Source organism: Pteropus alecto, unplaced genomic scaffold (assembly GCF_000325575.1).
Source record: "Pteropus alecto unplaced genomic scaffold, ASM32557v1 scaffold75, whole genome shotgun sequence".
Classification (NCBI taxonomy): Eukaryota; Metazoa; Chordata; class Mammalia; order Chiroptera; family Pteropodidae; genus Pteropus; species Pteropus alecto.
The window spans coordinates 4,291,782-4,298,321 of record NW_006440638.1 but is presented as its reverse complement, the minus strand read 5'-3'; positions in this window follow the sequence as shown (position 1 = coordinate 4,298,321).

The window sequence follows — 6,540 nt, the reverse complement described above, 5'->3', positions numbered from 1 at the left end:
ACCTCTAAGGCATGGGAAGTAAAAGCTAAAATAAATGAATAGGACTACATCAAACTAAAGAGCGTCTGCTCAGCAAAAGATACCGTCAACAAGGTAAAGAGACAACCATCCGAATGGGAAATACATTTGTAAGCAATGCCTCCGATAAGGGCCTAACATCCAAAATATACAAAGAACTCATACGACTCAATAACAACAAAAAAACAAATGATCCAATCAAAAAATTGGCAGAAGACCTGAACAGACACTTCTCCCTAGAGGACATACAAATGGCCAACAAATATATGAAAAGATGCTCAACGTCGCTAGCTATTAGGGAAATGCAAATCAAAACCACAATGAGATACCATCTCACACCTGTTAGAACAGCTATAATCAACAGGACAAGTAATAACAAATGTTGGAGAGGATGCAGAGAAAAAGGAACCCTTATGTACTGCTTGCGGGACTGCAAATTGGTACAGCCACTATGGAAAGCAGTATAGAGGTTCTTCGCAAAACTAAAAATTGATCTATCATATGATCTAGCAATCCCACTACTGGGTATTTACCCAAGACTTGAAAACTCATATCCAAAAAGATATTTGAGCATCGATGTTTATAGCAGTATTATTCACAGTGGGTGGGACATGGAAGCAACTGAAGTGTCATACGATAGATGATTGGCTAAAGAAGCTTTGGTACATATATACAATAGAATATTACCCAGCCTAAGAATAGATGAAATACTGCCATTTGGGACTACATGGATGGACCTCGAGATAATTATGCTAAGTGAAATAAACCAGACTGAAAAAGTTGAAAATCACATGATATCACTTATATGTGGGATATTAACCTAAAAGCAACAAATGAACAGGACAAACAATGACTCAGGGACATGGACAATGGACTAGTGGTTGCCAGTGTGTAGGGGATAGGGGAGGAGGGGAGAGGTGGACAGGGTAAAGGGTTCAATATAAGGGGGTAAGGGAAGGGTGTATGGGTAAAGGGGATCAAATATATGGTAGCTGAAGGAAACTGGACTTTGGGTGGTAATCACACAATAGAATATATAGATGTCAAATTATAATGTATAACTGAAAATTATATAATTGTATTAACAATGTTAACCCCAATAAACTTAATAAAAATTAAAATAAAATTTAAAAACATAAAACAAGACTCCTACATATGCTTCCTATAAAAGACTCCCTTCAGATTAAAAGACACACACAGACTAAAAGGAAGAGGATGGAAAAAGATATTGTTTTGATGGACCTAGAAGGTATTTAAGTGAGACAGAGAAAGATAAACACTATATGATTTCACTTATATGCAGAATCTAAGGAATAAAAAGAACTAATCAAAAACAAATATAGTGGACAATTTGGTGATGGACAGAGGGGAGGAGGATTTGGGGGGCTGGGAGAATGGGGTGAAGGGTTAAAGAAGTACAAATTAGTAGCTGATGGATGGTTATGGAGAGGTGAGCACAGCATAGCGAATGCAGTTAGCATTAATACATTGGCTAGCTGGAGGGTCAGAGGAGGGAGGGAACAATTGGGGGGATCGTTTTACAAACTATGTAGATATCTAAGCAGTGTACTATATACCTGAAACTAATTAAAATAAATAAATTTTTAAAAAAGAGAAAAAATGCAACCAATTTCTGAATATTAATTTTGTATCTTGCTACTTTACTGAATTCGTTAATCAGTTTTAATAGTTTTTGTTAGAATCTTTGGTATTCGCTATACATAGTATCATGTCATCTTCAAATAATAACCATTTTACTTCTTTTGTAATTTGAATTCATTTTATTTACTTCTTTATTTTCTCTGCTGTGGTTAGGAGTTTTGTTCACATTCTTAATTACGCCATTTACATACCTTACATAGGAGTTTTGTTCACATTCTTAATTACGCCATTTACATACCTCAATTGTCATAAATCCCCAACCATTTCATCTTTGTGAACCAGTAGAGACTGCAGCATTATTACATTTTAGACTATCAAATACCTGAAGTATCATCAAGCACTAAAATTTGGATTTCAGTATTTTTGGAATAGGAAAAACCAAACCAAACTAAAAGAAGTAATGTATACTTATCACATGTCTCCCTGTTTTACTCAAAGATTTATAGGATTTTCTTGCATTCTCCTCTTGAAAAAAAAAAAGAAGAAGACATTTAGAGGTACATAAAGTCAATTTGCAAAGAGCACAAAGTGAGAAGGGTACTTGAAATTATGGAGACTTTCAGTATTTATTAGAATTTATAATGTCCAAATAGAAGGTTGATAGTAAGATGTTTAACCTAATGTCTTTTTATAATTTGAAATGTATAATTATTCATCAGATAACACAGTTATGGAGTGAGAGACAGAGCCTGTAACCTGTCAATTGGACAAGGAGTTACACTTTCTCTAGATCTTGGATAGCTGAGAGTGAAGGATAGGCAAGTGGAGAGCTAAAGCAATAACAATAATTATCTACAAACAAGGTGTCTCAGAAGAACTTTGTTGGGGTACAGCAAGAGCAAGTAGCTCTTGGAGGAGACATAATCACTGACATGGCAATGTTGTGATATTCCAATAGAAATAGTCATAAATAATTGTGTGCCTGTATACACATAAGATTTACATTCTCTTCTATTCTTTAATTACCTATTTTATACCTGGAGTTTATAAAATGGTAATGGAAATATATATCTTGGGTATAGGAAATGGTTGAAAGCATTAACTATAGAGACAAACAGCTTGAGGTTTGTTCAATCCTGACTCTACTATTTCTTAATTTTAGAAACTTGGACTAACAGCATAATTAAAAAAAAAAATGGTGTGTACTTTATTCTGTTACTGTAAGAGTTAGATGAATAACTACGTAAACTGTGTAGAATATGGTGTTAGCATGTAGGTATTAAAGAAAAGTGAAAATGGAGGTGTGACATCCTGTTACAAAGTGGTTGTCATATAATTTCTTTGTTGTTGTGAACATTAAAGTCAAAAATGAAGCAATCAAAGTGATAATGTAGGAAAAGGAGTAATTTAAAAAAATATATTTTTAAGAAAGAATTATCAGGATTTAGTGGTTGAGAGAAAATGAAACCTGTGCCTTGAAAAGCTAATTCAAGGAAGGAGTTGACCATATAATTGAAATTCTTATTCAGCTACAGGGAGAAGTGTAGCATTACTAATTAAAATCATATTCTGTTTTGTGAACAGCATAAGGCTATTTTCTTTAGTACAAGGCCAAGAACCATGTCTACCATGATGTATATATTGAAATGAGTTAATGAATTCATCAGGAATAATAAATTCAGTAGGGAGTGCTTTTGGAAGTGGGGTATAAGTGCTATTTGTAGATTTTTTTTCATGTTAGAACTGAAGAAGATATATGCATCAATCAAGCAAAATTGGATTTGGGAGAGATGTAAATTGAAGATTGTTATTCATAGTGTAATGTGGGAAGCTGAGAATAATGTTCTATCCCGGAATAAGTCAAATAAATAAATTAAGACCTTGAGGTTTGAAACAGTATAGAATTTTGCGTATCTTGTCAGTAATTTCACTGGCTATTCTATCTAAAACAGCACACTCTTCCACCTATAAACACATCTATCGCACTGTATCTCCTCATCCTACTTCTCTTTTTCTTAGCATATATCATTAACTAAAACCAGGACATAGACGTCATAGAATCAGATTTTTACCATTTTGTTTCTGTACTTCAAATAGTGCAAGGCACGTGCTAAGTTCTCAATAAAATATTTTGAATGAGTGAATGTGTTGATCAATTAATTACAGAATAATTTAGATGATAAAGTTTCAGAGTCGAGGACTCCAAGAGTCATCTGTATAAAAGAATAGCTAAAACATAATTAATACATCTCAGAGAAAAATAGTTGTCCAGGATAAGAACAGAGAATTAGAGTTATTCATATTTAGAAAGAGAGAGCATGAAGCAAAGATGAAACATCTTTTAATTGTAATCAGATAAGTATTTTGAGAACTAGATTAGCAAATTACCACAAAAACGATGGAAGAAAAGAATATCAGAAGGCAAGTTGATTAAATTATTCAAAACTAGAATACAGGTTTAAGAAAAAGAAGATGTATTTATACAATAGTTTATATCTTGTATTTTGGAGGCCAATTAAAAATATAGTCAAATGCATATTAGGATATATTGTAAAATGCATATTAGAATTAAAAGTATAGTCAAATGCATATTAGGATAGAATATTTGAATATGTAAACTAAAGCATAAATGGATGATGAGACTGTAGATAACTCTATTAAAGACTTAATTTTCTTTGAAATTTTAATAATTTTGTAACAAATAAATATCATTTATTTTAATGCTCTGAATCAGAATTATTTTCTTAAGTATTTAAGATGCAATAAAAGGCATTTTAATGATTATTTTTTTGTGACTGAATAGGTTGTATTACCATTTTTGACACAGTTTGAATTTTGTTATATTTCTATCTCTATAAGCACATAACTAAAATTGCTGCCTTGAGTTACATTTCATGTAATGTTAAGGTTAAAAATGCATGTCATTCCATTCTGCTCAAGACGGAAAACTTTGCAGGCAGCTAGACATAATTACTCTGTCAATATAAGAAAATTATACAACTGCCAGCCAGTCCTACTTAAAATGATATTTGAAGGGCATGCTTATGCACTATTTATGTTGAGGCTATAGAAAATTTGTTAGCCTGTCAACGTCTTCTCAGCCAGGTCTTTTCTTGATTCTTTATCAATATTGAAATATATTATATAAATGAGAATTATATCTGCAATGGGATAATTATGGATAAAAAGAGATGTAAATAGCTATAACTGTGAGTTACGTAATCTGAAATATTCATTAACATCTGAAGTCTACACACTGTCAATATTGTTGACACCATCCGACATTAAAATAACCAGTAGTTTAATCAGCAATCCCTACAAAGGTATACTTAAGGAGCTAGAGGACATATATATGTTATCTAATTTAATTCTGAATTCTGTTCCAGAATTATGTGCAGTGTTCATTACTTTCGTTTTATGAATGTGGAGATTTGGCTTGCCCATGATTGAGTAGATATCAAATGAGAGAGTTGTGATCCAATCATAGGTCCGTATCACTGCAAAATCATTGCTTTTTTTCAAATATTTAATCATTATTGACATGTGAAAACTACCATCAACTTCAGCATTTATCTTAAAGTTTATGTATTTATTAAATAATGGAATATCAAGGCTTCATGCCCTGCTTTATATTATTACTAGGAAAAACTAATTGATTTATGTTATTTAGCTTTATATTAATTGTTTAACGAACTATAAAAATGATTTATCATTAATTTGTCCCTAGTTATTTTACCAGAACCTCTCCATTCTTAAATGTTTTTTTTTGTTTCTTTACTTAGTTGATGGATTTCATTAATTTGTATTATATTCAAGAACAACTCGATTGCTATATGTATTTAATACTAGTAAGTTTGATAAAAACATTTATACTTTTAAAGCCTTTCCATTATGAAGATACTACATTCAAATGAGAAATATTCAAACAGTAGAAATAGATAAAAAATGATTAATGAATATTGCTTCCCCCTAAATCTCCAGATATCCATAGGGTGTGTGCAGATGAGAGATTTCTACATTCATTCCATACATAGGGTGTGGGCATATGTGAAATGTTTTGTTTTTCTGGATTAGCTAATTTTCTCCTAATTTTCTATTTCACTTTTATATAATCCTTATTATATTTTTGATGGCAATGCTATCAGTGAAAATTATTTGGTTTTATCTATAGGAAATAAATCTGTCTATAAATTATATGTGAATTTAATAAAAAAAAAATAGGTATATTATTGGGAAGCTTATAAAATTAAAGAAAGATTGAAGAACAGGCTCAGAAATGATAGGACCTTTCTGCTTTCTAATCTTGTCTAGTTGCTAGCACTGGAATAATGATTAAAAAAACAACAATAAACAAACAAACAAACAAACCAAGAAAAATTCTAATCGCTGTTAGTTTTTGTCAGTTTACTCAAGATTGTAATTATAGTGGAGAACCATTTAAATTGTCTAGACAGGAGCAGAGGAAATTATTTAACACTCCCTTCAGACTGTAACTAGTAACAAAACACAGGTAATGGCACAGAGGTAAATTGAGTGATATAGCCAGAAGGAGATAGAATGGAGATTATGGCCAACAACAACAAAAGCCCACTAGAGTATTATAAGAATTATGGATTGAGCTTCATTGTCTCCTATATTTTCACTCACTTTTTTATCCTTATTGTCATTTGCACAGCATTTTGGAAAATTTCTTTGTCTTTTCCTTCTAGCACGTCTATTACTTAGCCTTGTTTTATTTCAACACATATTTTAAATTATAACAGTTCTTTATAAAAATGTTTAACATTTTAATAGTTAAAGAGTAACATACAAATATGGTCTTTAAATTTTTAAAGCATTAAATGTAAGGGTTAAGATTCATTTGACTACTGCTCTCAGCATTAGTCTACTACCTTAACCCCATTGTCGGAGCTTGCAGCT